Consider the following 14649-nt stretch of genomic DNA (forward strand, 5'->3'; position numbering starts at 1 on the left):
AACAACCGGTTGCTGGCCCGTCTAGCCGTGTCCTCACCCGTGCTGTGCTATTGTAAGGGCAATAGGCGGCATAAATGATCTCCTTGATCAATTTATAGGCGTCCTCACAAATAGCAGTGATTCATTAAATCCACTGGTCAACAAGTGAGTTCCGAGTCCTTGCTTCTTTTACATTGTTGAAATCAAATGTTGTCGGGCATGAATTGTTCATCAGTGCTAATTGTTCATGTGTCTCTGATGTGATGTGAAAAAAAACTTATTATCACCTACCTCTATCTCAGCAAGTTCTCGAACACCCGGCTTCGGTTGTGAGTCGTGAACATGCGTGCAGCGAGCTCAGCTAGCGACCGTCCTTCCGCGTCCCCTGACGTCCAGCTAAGCTCTCGCTGGCGTCGCCGACACCAGCCCCCGCCAGCCGGGCTTCCTGCTCACTCACCTTACTCTTATTGTCTTCTGATTAGTGGAAAGCGTCTTTGAGTGTCTTGAGAAGCGCTACATAAGTTTAATGTATTATTATGAAATAAAAAGCTTTAATAATCACATTAGCGAGACAGAGGGAATATGTATGTGTACGTATATACATCCATCCATCCATCCATTTTCTGAGCCGCTTCTACTCACTAGGGTCAGGGCGTGCTGGAGCCTATCCCAGCTGTCATCAGGCAGGAGACAGGGTACACCCTGAACTGTTTGCCAGCCAATCGCAGGGCACATAGAAACAAACAACCATTCGCACTCACAGTCATTCCTATGGGCAATTTAGAGTCTCCAATTAATGCATGTTTTTGGGATGTGGGAGGAAACCGGAGTGCCCGGAGAAAACCCACGCAGGCACGGGGAGAACATGCAAACTCCACACAGGCGGGGTCGGGGATTGAACCCGGGTCCTCAGAACTGTGACGCTGACGCTCTAACCAGTTGGCCACCGTGCCGCCAGAAATGGCCCGCACGGGGGTCGAACCCGTGACCTTGGCGTTATTAGCACCACGCTCTAGCCCAACTGAGCTAACCGGCCACGTTATATACATTTATTGTTAATTTACATTTATTTTAAATATGTGTGCTTGACTGACTCAAAAATTAGCCGTTAGCTTGAAGCTGCTAGTGCTGCTTGGCTGGAAGCATACTTGGCACTTTTAGTAGCAGCTGCTCTGATCACCTCGCGGTGGCCCAAGTAGGGGCTGGGAAGCCGAGTCTCCATCCCCAGTTACCAAGCCGTGTGCCCGAACAAAAGGAAGGGGAGGGGGGAGGGGTGGCGGCACGGCCGAGCCAACTGCTTATGGTTCAATCACATTACATCCTGCTTGGGGTTTCAAATCATGACAAACAGTTCTGTCTTGTAGCTGCACCGGAAAAGTTGACACACCTGACACACGGACACACATACTGCAGAGTTCGTGAAATAGGAGACATTTTATCTTCGGTTATAACCCTAAATTGAAGCCCACAAGGTGCAGTACTCTCAAACCCCAGTGGGTGGCGCCTTGCGTGCATATTTGAATATTAAGCAAATAGTTCATTGCTGTATTTGCATTCCATCGTCGATCTGTCCCTTTTAGCTGCTGTCAGTTCAAATGAAGAAAATGCCTCTTTGATTACTGTAAACCAAGATTTCGAGGGGACCAGTAGGTGTCTTCTAGTGGTGGTCTCGAACAACAGGGCCGCTTGGAAGAAAGCAGTTGATGAAGTTGTGGTGGAGTCACTGTGACACCTCAGGTTGCGGAGAGCATGTCTGCTACAGCAGAATCTAAGGTTTGGAACCAAATTACTTTGGGCTTAAGTGGAATCTTCGAGAATGTATAATTTATTTGAGGTAAGATTTTCACTTTTATTGTGGCTATTCTTCCGCTATTCTTCCAAGTAGTTATATAGGCAAGTTATTCCAGCGTATTAAGTCATCTTAGATTTTTTTCGAGATGTGGTGTGTAATTTAGATTGGTTAGCTCTGTGAGTTTTGGCAAAATATGAATACCTAAATACTTAATGTATCCTATAGGAATGGGGTAATCTGGGATTTGATCTGCGGGATTCCACGAGTTTGCTGTTATTGGGAGTACTGTTGATTTTGTCCAGATGACAGAGTAATCTGAAAATTGTGAAAATGTTTTAATGAGATTGAAAACTGTTTGAAGCGATGACCTCGATTTCTGTAAATAAAGAAGATCATCTGCATACAAATTGATTTTGTTCTGTCACTGGCGAGCAGATACCTTCAATATTAGCACTCTGACCTATCGCGGTAGCAAGTGGTTCCATGAATATTGCAAATAGCATTGGTGAAAGTGGACCCCCTTGTCTGATTGGTTCGTCTTTGTTGGGTAAAACTCTGTCATCCCGTTCATGGTGACTGTCGCTTTTGGCGAGTTGTATAATGCTGCTATCCAATGTATAAATTTGCCAAATTTGCAAAGTACTGCAAATAGGAAAGACCAGTTAACCTTATCGAAAGCTTTCTCTGCTCAATTGATAGGATGATTGCCTTTAGATTTTTACGCTGTGACATGCTTATTAAATTTAATAGACGTCTGACATTTGTGGGAGTTCTGCCTTTAATGAAACTTGTCTGGTCATCGTGGATTATCGACGGGAGTACCTTTTCAAATCTCGCTTTGAGGGCTTTCGAGATAATCTTATCGACATTAATCAGTGATAAGGGCCGATAATTAGCCGGGAAAGTGGGGTCTTTGCCTAAAATCAAGATGGCGCCTACCCGTGTGGACGCCTCGGTTCCGCGCTCTCAAGTATTGATTATGTTTTTATGTTTTCCGTTCGTCTTTGGAGACATTACGCGACACAAGAGGAGACTTGCTAAACATCAAGGAGTCTACCCCGGACTTTCTTTCACCAACTTTCGCAAATCCGCTCAGTTTTTTCTCCAAGTTACTCACCGGAGCAGCGACTGCGGTCTTTGGGGCATGCAGGTGAAGGCGACGCCACAGAGGGAAGCGAGCCGGCATCCAAGTGAAGCTCCGCAAGAGAGGATACAGATTGGCGTTTCCGTCGATCCACCTCGCAAATCTACGCTTCCTACCCAACAAAATGGACGAGCTTCATCTTCTGATAAAGACCAGTAAAGATTTCGGACGTTCCGCCGCCCTGTGCTTTACGGAGACTTGGCTTTGTGAGGCTGTCCCCGATGGTGCAGTCATGCTTCCCGGCTTCCATCTTCATGGAGTTATCGGGAAAAACAAAGGTGGCAGGATATGATTCTATATCAATGAAAAATGGTGTACAGATGTCACGGAGCTCAGGACACACTGCAGCCCGCATTTAGAGTTGCTGTTTTTGAACTGTCAGCCATTCTACTCGCCTCATGAGTTCGCATTTTTCATTCTTGCCGGTGTCTACATTCCGTCTCAAGCTAACAAGAACATTTGCTGAACAAGTAAACGAAATTGAAAAAAGACACCCGGACTCACCCCTCAATTATTCTCGGGGACTTTAACAAAGCCAAACTCAACCACTTCTTCTTCTTCTTCTTTTCCTTTCGGCTTGTCCCGTTAGGGGTCGCCACAGCGCGTCATCCTTTTCCATGAGAGCCTATCTCCTGCATCCTCCTCTCGAACACCAACTGCCATCATGTCTTCCCTCACGACATCCATCAACCTTCTCTTTGGTCTTCCTCTAGCTCTCTTGCCTGGCAGCTCCCTCCTCATCATCCTTCTACCAATATACTCACTCTCTCTCCTCTGGACGTGTCCAAACCATTGAAGTCTGCTCTCTCTAACTTTGTCTCCAAAACATCGAACCTTGGCTGTCCCTCTGATGAGCTCATTTCTAATTTTATCCAACCTGGTTACTCCTAGAGCGAACGTCAACATCTTCATTTCCGCCACCTCCAGCTCTGCTTCCTGTTTTCTCTTCAGTGCCACTGTCTCTAATCCATACATCATGGCTGGCCTCACCACTGTTTTATAAACTTTGCCCTTCATCCTAGCAGAGACTCTTCTGTCACATAACACACCTGACACCTTCCTCCACGCGTTCCAACCTGCTTGGACCCGTTTCTTCACTTCCTGACCACACTCACCATTGCTCTGGACGGTTGACCCCAAGTATTTAAAGTCCTCTACCCTTGCCATCTCTTCTCCCTGTAGCCTCATTCTTCCCCCACCACCCCTCTCATTCATGCACATATATTCTGTTTTACTTCGGCTAATCTTCATTCCTCTTCTTTCCAGTGCATGCCTCCATCTTTCTAACTGTTCCTCCAGCTGCTCCCTGCTTTCACTGCAGCTCACAATGTCATCTGCAAACATCATGGTCCACGGGGATTCCAGTCTAACCTCATCTGTCAGCCTATCCATCACCACTGCAAAAAGGAAGGGGCTTAGGGCTGATCCCTGATGCAGTCCCACGTCCACCTTAAATTCTTCTGTCACACCGACAGCACACCTCACCGCTGTTCTGCTGCCCTCGTACATGTCCTGTATTATTCTAACATACTTCTCTGCCACTCCAGACTTCCGCATGCAGTACCACAGTTCCTCTCTGGGTACTCTGTCATAGGCTTTCTCTAGATCTACAAAGACACAATGTAGCTCCTTCTGACCTTCTCTGTACTTTTCCATCAACATCCTCAAGGCAAATAATGCATCTGTGGTACTCTTTCTAGGCATGAAACCATACTGTTGCTCGCAAATACTCACTTCTGTCCTGAGTCTAGCCTCCACTACTCTTTCCCATAACTTCATTGTGTGGCTCATCAACTTTATTCCTCTATAGTTGCCACAGCTCTGCACATCACCTTTGTTCTTAAAAATGGGCACCAGTACACTTTTCCTCCATTCCTCAGGCATGTTCTCACGCACTAGAATTCTATTGAACAAGCTGGTCAAAAACTCCACAGCCACCTCTCCTAGATGCTTCCATACCTCCACAGGAATGTCATCAGGACCAACTGCCTTTCCATTTTTCATTCTCTTTAATGCCTTTCTAACTTCCCCCTTATTAATCATTGCCACTTCCTGGTCCACCACACTTGCCTCTTCTACTCTCCCTTCTCTATCATTTTCCTCATTCATCAACTCCTCGAAGTATTCTTTCCATCTACCTAGCACACTGCTGGCACCAGTCAACATATTTCCATCTCTATCCTTAATCACCCTAACCTGTTGCACATCCTTCCCATCTCTATCCCTCTGTCTGGCCAGCCTGTATAGATCCTTTTCTCCTTCTTTAGTGTCCAACCTTCCATACATGTCATCATATGCCTCTTGTTTTGCCTTTGCCACCTCTACCTTTGCCCTGTGTCGCATCTCAATGTATTCCTTTCGCCTCTCCTCGGTCCTCTCAGTGTCCCACTTCTTCTTAGCTAACCGTTTTCCTTGTATGATTTCCTGTACTGTGAGGTTCCACCACCAAGTCTCCTTCTCTCCTTTCCTGCCAGAAGATACACCAAGTACTCTCCTGCCTACTTCTCTGATCACCTTGGCTGCAGTGGTCCAGTCTTCTGGAAGCTCTTCCCGTCCACCGAGAGCCTGTATCACCTCTTCCCGAAAAGCTGCACAACACTCGTCCTGTCTCAGCTTCCACCACATGGTTCTCTTCTCTGCCTTTGTCTTCCTAATTTTCCTCCCCACCACCAGAGTCATCTTACACACCACCATCCTATGCTGTCTAGCCACACTCTCCCCTACCACTACCTTACAGTTGGTAACCTCCTTCAGATTACATCGTCTGCACAAGATGTAATCCACCTGTGTGCTTCTACCTCCGCTCTTGTAGGTCACCCTATGTTCGTGCCTCTTCTGGAAAAAAGTGTTCACTACAGCCATTTGCATCCTTGTTGCAAAGTCTACCACCATCTGTCCCTCCAAGTTCCTTTCCTGGATACCGTACTTACCCATCACTTCTTCATCACCCTTATTACCTTCACCAACATGTCCATTACAATCTGCACCAATTACGACTCTCTCTCTGTCTGGGATGCTCAGAACTACATCATCTAGCTCCTTCCAGAATTTCTCTTTCACCTCTAGGTCACATCCTACCTGTGGGGCATAGCCACTAATCACATTACACATAACACCCTCAATTTCAAGTTTCAGCCTCATCACTCGATCTGATACTCTTTTCACCTCCAAGACATTCTTAGCCAACTCTTCTTTTAAAATAACCCCGACTCCATTTCTCTTCCCATCTACACCATGGTAAAATAATTTAAACCCTGCCCCTAAACTTCTAGCCTTACTGCCTTTCCACCTGGTCTCCTGGACACACAATATATCAACCTTTCTCCTAATCATCATGTCAACCAACTCCCGAGATTTTCCCGTCATAGTCCCAACATTCAAAGTCCCCACATTCAGTTCTAGGCTCTGTGTTTTCCTCTTCTCTTTCTGCCGAAGAACCCGCTTTCCACCTCTTCTTCTTCTTCTTCTTTGACTTCGACCCACAGTAGCTGAATTTCCAACAGCGCCCTGCAGGTTGACGGCGCCGGTGGCGGACGTTGTTAACCCGGGCCACGACCGATCCGGTATGGAATTCTTTGGATGAACGCTCATATTTGTTTGGCAAGGTTTTAAGCCGGATGCCCTTCCTGACGCAACCCTCTGTATTTATCCGGGCTTGGGACCGGCCTACAGTTTGCACTGACTTGTGCCCCGCATAGGGCTGCATTAAAGCTAAACTCAATCACGAACGCCCTAAATACAAGCAGCACATCGACTGTCCTACCAGGGAAAATAACATTTTAGACCACTGCTATACTATGCTAAATAACGCATACCGTGCCATACCTCGTGCAGCCCTGGGCTCGTCTGATCACTGCTTAATTCACTTAATACCAACATACAGGCAAGAACTTAAATGTGTGAAGCCTACAGTGAAAACAGTGAAAAAGTGGACTAATGAAGCAAAGATAGAACTTCAAAGCTGTTTAGACTGCACAGACTGCAGTGTCTTTGAAAATTCAGCTGGCAGCCTGGATGAATATAAGGACACTGTCTTATCCTATATTAGTTTCTGTGAAGAGGTTTGTGTACCAACAAAGTCATTTCGCACATTCAACAACAAGCCATGGTTCACTGCCAAACTTAAGCAACTTCGCCAAGCAAAGCAGGACACATATCAAAGTGGGGACAGGGCCCTGTATAATCACACTAGAAACCAGCTGACTAAAGAAATTAACATTGCAAAGAAGAACTATCCAGCAAAGTTGGAAAAACAGTTTAGCGCTGACTCTAAATCAGTCTGGCATGCATTCCAATCGCTGACCAATTACAAGCGACGATCCCCCTAAGCTGAGAACAATAGCACACTAACCAACGATTTAAAACAGATTCTACTGCAGATTTGAAAAGGACACTTTCACACCCCGCACCCACCCAGCCTCACCACCGACCACAATCACACCTCTGACTTCTGCGTTTACCATCCACGAACAGGATGTGAGAGCAGCAGGCCCAGCCCTTGTGTCCCCATCCTGCCTCAAAGTCTGCGCAGACCAGCTCGCTCCAGTCTGATCTTCAATAGATCTCTGGAACTGTGCGAAGAACCGCCCTATTTCAAACGCTCCACCATCATCCCAGTCCCCAAGAAACCTGCAATCTCGGGTCTGAATGACTACAGGCCTATCGCCTTGACATCTGTGGTCATGAAGTCCTTCGAACGCATCGTGCTGGACCACTTCAAGAGCGTCACAGGTCCCCTGCTGTATCCCGTGCAGTTTGCCTACCGAGCAAACAGGTCTGTTGCAGTCAACATGGGACTGCACTTCATCCTAAAAGACCTCGATAGCGCGGGGACCTGCACGAGGATCCTGTTTGTGGACTTCAGCTCAGCGTTCAACACCATCATCCCTGAACTCCTTTCCTCCAGGCTTCTCCAGCTCAGCATCTCGCCTGCCAACTGGCAGTGGATTTACAGCTTTCTGACGGGCAGGACACAGCAAGTGAGGCTGGGGGAGGCCAACTCATCCACATGCAGCATCAGTACTGGGGCGCCCCAAGGTTGTGTCCTCTCTCCACTGCTCTTCTCTCTCTACACGAACGATTGCACCTCAACGCACCCGGCTGTCAAACTCTGCCTCATCAAAGATGGTGACAAGTCTGCGTATCGACAGGAAGTGGAGCGGCTGGAGCTGTGGTACGGCCGACACAACCTGTCGAGATGATCGAGGACTTCAGGAGGCATCAACCGTCGAGACCTTCAAGTTCCTGGGAATTACAGTCTCTCAGGACCTGCAGTGGGAGTTCAACATAAACTCCATACTCAAAAAGGCCCAGCAGAAGATGTACTTCCTGCGGCTTCTGAGGAAGCAAGGCCTGCCACAGGAGCTGCTGAGACAGTTCTACACAGCGGTCATCGAATCAGTCCTGCGTTCTTCCATCACAGTCTGGTTTGGTGCTGCTACAAAAAAGGACAAACTCCAACTGCAACGGACAATCAAAACTGCTGAAAAGATTGTCGGTACCCCCCTACCCACCCTTGAGGACTTGCACGCTGCCAGAACTAAGACAAGAGCGTGCAAAATCCTCTTGGACCCTCCACATCCTGGTCAACAGCTCTTCTAGCTCCTTCCCTCAGGTAGGCGCTACTGAACAATGCAAACTAAAACTAGCAGACATTCCAACAGCTTCTTCCCTCTTGCCATCAACTTCTTAAACAGCTAACTTACAATTCCATTGCAACATGCTGCCAGTTTTTTGTCTTGAGTTTGTTGTCACATTTCTGTCGGGCCAATTATACAACCCCAATTCCAATGAAGTTGGGACGTTGTGTTAAACAAAGAAAAACAGAATACAATGATTTGCAAATCATGTTCGACCTATATTTAATTCAATACACCACAAAGAGAAGATATTTAATGTTCAAACTGATAAACTTGTTGTTTTTAGCAAATAATCATTAACTTTGAATTTTATGGTTGCAACACGTTCCAAAAAAGCTGGGACAGGGTCATGTTTACCACTGTGTTACATCACCTTTTCTTTTAACAAAATTCAATAAACGTTTGGGAACTGAGGACACTAATTGTTGAACCTTTGTAGGTGGAATTCTTTCCCATTCTTGCTTGATGTACAGCTTCAACTGTTCAACAGTCCGGGGTCTCCGTTGTCGTATTTTACGCTTCATAATGCGCCACACATTTTCATTGGGAGACAGGTCTGGACTGCAGGCAGGCCAGTCTCGTACCTGCACTCTTTTACTACGAAGCCACACTGTTGTAACACGTGTTGAATGTGGTTTGGCATTCTCTTGCTGAAATAAGCAGGGGCGTCCGTGAAAAAGATGTTGCTTGGATGGCAGTATATGTTTCTCCAAAACCTGTATGTACCTTTCATCATTAATGGTGCCTTCACAGATGTGTAAGTTACTCATGCCATTGGCACTAACACAGCCCCATACCAATTTGAAATGTGGACTCGTCGGACCACAGAACACTTTTCCACTTTGTATCAGTCCGTCTTAGAGAAGGGCTCAGAGAAGCCGGCGGCGTTTCTCAATGTTGCTGATAAATGGCTTTTGCTTTGCATAGTAGAGTTTCAAGTTGCACTTACGGATGTAGTGGCGAACTGTATTTATTGACATTGGTTTTCTGAAGTGTTCCTGAGCCCATGTGGTGATATCCTTTCCACATTGATGTCGGTTTTTGATGCAGTGCTGCCTGAGGGATCGAAGGTCATGGGCATTCAATGTTGGTTTTTGGCCTTGCCGCTTACATGCAGGGATTTCTCCAGATTCTCTGAACCTTTTGATGATATTATGGACCGTAGATGATGAAATCTCTAAATTCCTTGCAATTGTACGTTGAGGAACATTGTCCTTAAACTGTTGGACTATTTACTCACGTGCTTGTTCACAAAGAGGTGAACCTTGCCCCATCTTTGCTTGTGAATGACAGAGCAATTTAGGGAAGCTCCTTTTCTACCCAATCATGGCACCCACCTGTTCCCAATTAGCGTGTTCACCTGTGGGATGTTCCAAACAGGTGTTTGATGAGCATTCCTCAACTTTCTCAGTCTTTTTTGCCACCTGTCCCAACTTTCTTGGAACGTGTTGCAGCCATAAAATTCTAAGTAAATGATTATTTGCTAAAAACAATAAAATTGATCAGTTTGAACATTAAATATCTTGTCTTTGTAGTGTATTCAATTAAATATAGGTTGAACATGATTTGCAAATCATTGTATTCTGTTTTTATTTATGTTTAACATAATATCCCAACTTCATTGGAATTGGGGTTGTATTAATATCCTGTTTAACATGCTATGGCACGCATTTTTGACCTACGCTTGAATGCGTTGTAGTGTGTTCGTGTGAGCCATGTATGCCATGCCACGAACCACGCAATCTTTTCCATTTAAATTTTCTGTACCGCCTATCCTCACTCGGACCGCGGCCGTGCTGGAGACTATCCCAGTTATCTTTGTGCGAGAGGCGGGGTGCACCCTGAACTGGTCGCCAGACAATTGCAGGGCAGATATAAAAATAAAAAAAACAACCATTTGCACTCACATTCACACTTACGGGCGATTTAGAGTCTTCAATTAACCTACCATGCATGTTCTTGGGATGTGGCAGGAAACCAGAGTACCCAGAGAAAACACAAGCAGGAACGGGAAGAACATGCAAACTTCTCACAGTGGAGGCCAGATTAGAACCCAGGTCCTCAGAACTGTGAGGCAGATGCATTAACCAGTCTCCACCCTGCCGCATTTCATACACAAGGTAACTCAGTGTGTTTTTCATGATTAGAAGCATTTAAAAACAAAGAGAAAAAAAAAAGACGTTTAAAAACAAAAATCAAGTCATCTTACTGACATTACAAAAAAAAAAAATAATAATAGTACAGTGCAAGAGACAATCATTTTTAATGCTCAATCATAAGCATGAAGGAGGAAATACTGGTAGTTCTTAACCTGGACTTAAAACCCTGATATTTAGGTCTGACCTAATTTTTATGGGCACCATAGTCCATTTGTGTGGCATAACAGCGAAATGCTGCTTCACCATGTTTGCTTTTGACTCTGTGCTCCACTATGTGATCTGAGTCTATAATCTGGGTTTATATTCCATTAGCATTTTGATGTATTCAGGACCTAAATCATTTAATGATTTAGAAAACAGTCGCATAACTTTAAAGTCAATTCTATAGCTGACTGGGAGCCAGTGTAAAGACTTTAGAACTGGAGTAATGTGTTCTGATCTCTTTGTTCTGGTCAAAACCTGAGCTGCGGCTGTTTCATGCTCTTTCCAGGAAGTCCAGTCCAGTCATGTCGAAGAAAGTATGCAAACCTGTGTTCAAGCTTTTACAAAAAATATGACTGATGAAATGATTAGTAAAGAATGGAAAAAAACTTTTTGTGAGAGTAGATTTGCAGTTCAGAAGTTATTTATTGAATATTTCAACATAAATAATCATATTTATTGACCTAAAAAGGAATAAACAACACAAAACAACAACAAAAATGTGCTTTAGGTACAACTAGCTATAGTTACCACTGGAGCCTCAAACAAGTAGGGAAAAATGAGCCGTACAGTATAGAAAACGGATGGATGCTGTAAATTTGTTCTAGATTTGTGATTTTGTGCGATGACATATCAAACTCAATTTTTTAATTATATTAGAATATCTTTTATTCGTAGTTGGTGTTGTGTGGCAGAATACTGGTGTTTCATGATGGCACTTGAAATAAAGTCTGGCAATTTAGAAAAAAATTTTGGCACTGAAAAAGATTCCATTGAAAGATCAAATACAGACATGACAATTTATTGAGCTATTTCACATATATTATGATGTGTTTTTCAAGAACAGTCTTTCAATTTCCCCTTCATGTCCAGTAACAGTGCTTTTTGTTTTTGCAGGGTCATTGTTTTCTGAGTATGGTCAGCCGAAGTAGAAAATAAAGCAATTGGAGGAATAGAAGTGACAGAACACAAGCATTATATTGCTAAATTGTATTGACAACTGATGGTGATGAGATTTTAGTAACTTCCAGAAAAAGTGAAAAAGCAATTCAAGAAGGATCCATTTGTGTTGCTTGATGTGTATCCCTTTGCCGTCTCAACGTACTCTTTTGTCCATGCGACAGTACAAGGACATTGACACTATCAAGGCAGAAATCTGGGGAAATAAGATATTAAAATCATGTTTAATCTGTTGTTATGTATTTTCTGGGAGGGCGGGGGCGTTTTAACAGAATATGCAAACAGAATTTTTTTTATGTAACGTAAACACAATATTTCACACAGTATGTCCAAGAATTACAGTGTTTTTTCGTTCGGCCATTGCGGTTTCTTGAATATTTAATTGCCGTTCCAATGCAACGTATACTGTAGGGTCTTCGCGTTTTGTGGTCACAGCCCCATATATTGTTATATACAGTTGTAGTGACTCTGACCCAGTTGCCAGATTGGCCCCCACCCGCCACCTTGATAAACTGCATTCTTCCAAGCGGCCCTGCTGTGAGACTGCCCCAAGAAGACGCCTAGTGGACCCTAAACTAATTAACATCTACCCTCGAAGTCTGAACTCCCAAGCATCAATGGCCCCCAGATGTTTCCACCGGACCAACTGTCTTTGAATAGGAACAATTGCTGGGACTTGGCGACACCTGCTGGCGTCGAGAGGAACTGCAAAGTCGAACAGGGGGACTCTCATTTGATGTTTCACCAAAGGATAAATATGTGTTTTGATATGTTATGAACTCTGCCGAATTATTCCAAATGTATGCCTTGATGTCTGTGTCAGTGTGTCAACTGTACAAACGCAGCTGCGAACTGTTTGTCTTGATTTGACTCCAAGCAGCATGAAATGTGATTTGTATCATAAGCAGTGGATTTGCCAGTATATAAGTATAAACAGCCGGCACGGTGAACAACTGGTTAGCACATTTGCAGTTATGGGGACTGGGGTTCAAATCCCGGCCCCGCCTGTGTGGCGTTTGCATGTTGCCCGTAGGTGTGAATGTGAGTGCGAATGGTTGTTTGTTTCTATGTGCCCTGCGATTGGCTGGCGACCGGTTCAGGGTGTCCTCCGTTTTCAACTTTAGTCCAACACACGATGTTCTATTTCCCTTTTTGTACTCCTATTTTCCTTCCTTTTACCATTATTAGTGTTATTTTCTTTCTTTAGTTAGACCCCTTTGTGTGTTTCCCTTTATATCCCTTGTAGATTTCATTAAATATACTATAGAATTCCACTCTTGGTTGCATGTTGTGTGTGTTCTGAGTTTAAGTAATCCTCTATCATCTAGAACTCTAAATTTCATATAATGTAGCAACCGTCAGATTATGAGACTGATAAAACGGTTTCTTGTCACTTTCCATAAATTGTATACACATAAAAAGTGATGTGGTGCCCTTTTACGATACAGATTAGTTTGATTTTAACGATTAAAACTTAAAATTACGCTAAACCGGAAGTAACGCAGGCATCGCTTCCGGCTTATTATTTTCTCCTAAATTAATTCCATTTTTATTCAAACAATATACGCTACACAGTATATAGCCCCATATATTGCGATATATAGAGCAATATTTGGGGTTGTGACCACACAACGCAAGGACCCTACAGTATGTCCTGTTTAGAAAGGACAGTGACTACAGTATACTATATTAAATATTGTTTCAAATCCAGAAATCTTGGTCCCAAAGCAACTATCGTAAAATTAGCAGCCACGTGCTTACGCATTATACAGGCTTGACAACGTATTGGAATTATTTTGCACTTAACTCTTCATTTGAGTTTTTTAAAGCAATAAAGTTACACTGGTGGAAGAGATGCATTGTCTCTAGTCTGGGTACTCGTCTTTTCTTTTAGTATTGTTGAATAAGTCATGTCTGACATCATCAGTGCTTGGGTATTGGGTATCACCAACAAAGCTCCAGTTAAATGACAGACAGGACAGAAGTCAGTAAAATGTAATTATTGAATTTAAATTAATTTAACATGGTGTGGCAAAAATACAGAGATCAAATTTTAGAGTGCAGATAGGGTTTCCAAAATTGGGTTACCGTAATGTTGCACTGCATAGAATATTTTTGTGAATATTTACCTCTAAGATACCAATCCTTGCTGCAATTCCTCCCACGTTTGCATGCTCTTTCAGGGGTACCAGGATTTGTTCAAAACAACCCTATGAAATAGTTGGCATGTCAATGTCTGTTTTATACATACTACATTCTATACATAAAATTAAAGCAGTTTGGTGAGAGAGTGAGTGAGTGAATGAAATGCACATAACGATGCAGTCCCTCCTCTACCTTAAAATACATGTCCTGAACTAGTACAACATTTTTCTCTGCTGCTCGAAATTTCTTAATACAGTCTCTCCCCTTGCTTTTTGTTCACTCAACAGTAAAGGCCAAAGCCCATAGGTTGTCTGGATATATCTTTTTGCGATGCAAATGAACCGCTGATTCTAGACCCGAAGAAGCCGCCCGTCGATGCTGCGCCATGCGTCTGTGCAGTGGCTGCTTAGTCTCTCCAATGTAAGGTTATTGCACTCCTCACTGCACTACACTACGTAAACAACATTGCTGTTTGCTTCTCCGGATTTTATCCTTGGGTGAACCAGCTTATGTCTGAGGGTGTTTGTGGGTTTGAAATACATTGGTATGTCATGTTTAGAGAAAATCCATCTGAGTTTCTCTGACAAACCAGCGTTGAAGGGGACCACCAAATTCTACCGGATTCCTGAG

General features: G+C 44.0%; 1 long non-coding RNA gene and 1 other non-coding gene across 2 annotated transcripts; one reads left to right on the plus strand and one right to left on the minus strand.

The window, feature by feature from the left end:
- Positions 1-940: 940 nt before the first annotated feature.
- trnai-aau (transfer RNA isoleucine (anticodon AAU)) lies at positions 941-1015 on the minus strand. Its single transcript has one exon. It is a non-coding gene; the product is annotated as a tRNA-Ile (tRNA).
- Positions 1016-8874: 7859 nt separating this feature from the next.
- Positions 8875-13148, plus strand: LOC133480548 (uncharacterized). The gene is made up of 2 exons (XR_009789305.1): positions 8875-10674; positions 11812-13148. It is a non-coding gene; the product is annotated as an uncharacterized LOC133480548 (long non-coding RNA).
- Positions 13149-14649: the final 1501 nt, after the last annotated feature.

This window comes from Phyllopteryx taeniolatus, chromosome 7, assembly GCF_024500385.1.
Source record: "Phyllopteryx taeniolatus isolate TA_2022b chromosome 7, UOR_Ptae_1.2, whole genome shotgun sequence".
Classification (NCBI taxonomy): Eukaryota; Metazoa; Chordata; class Actinopteri; order Syngnathiformes; family Syngnathidae; genus Phyllopteryx; species Phyllopteryx taeniolatus.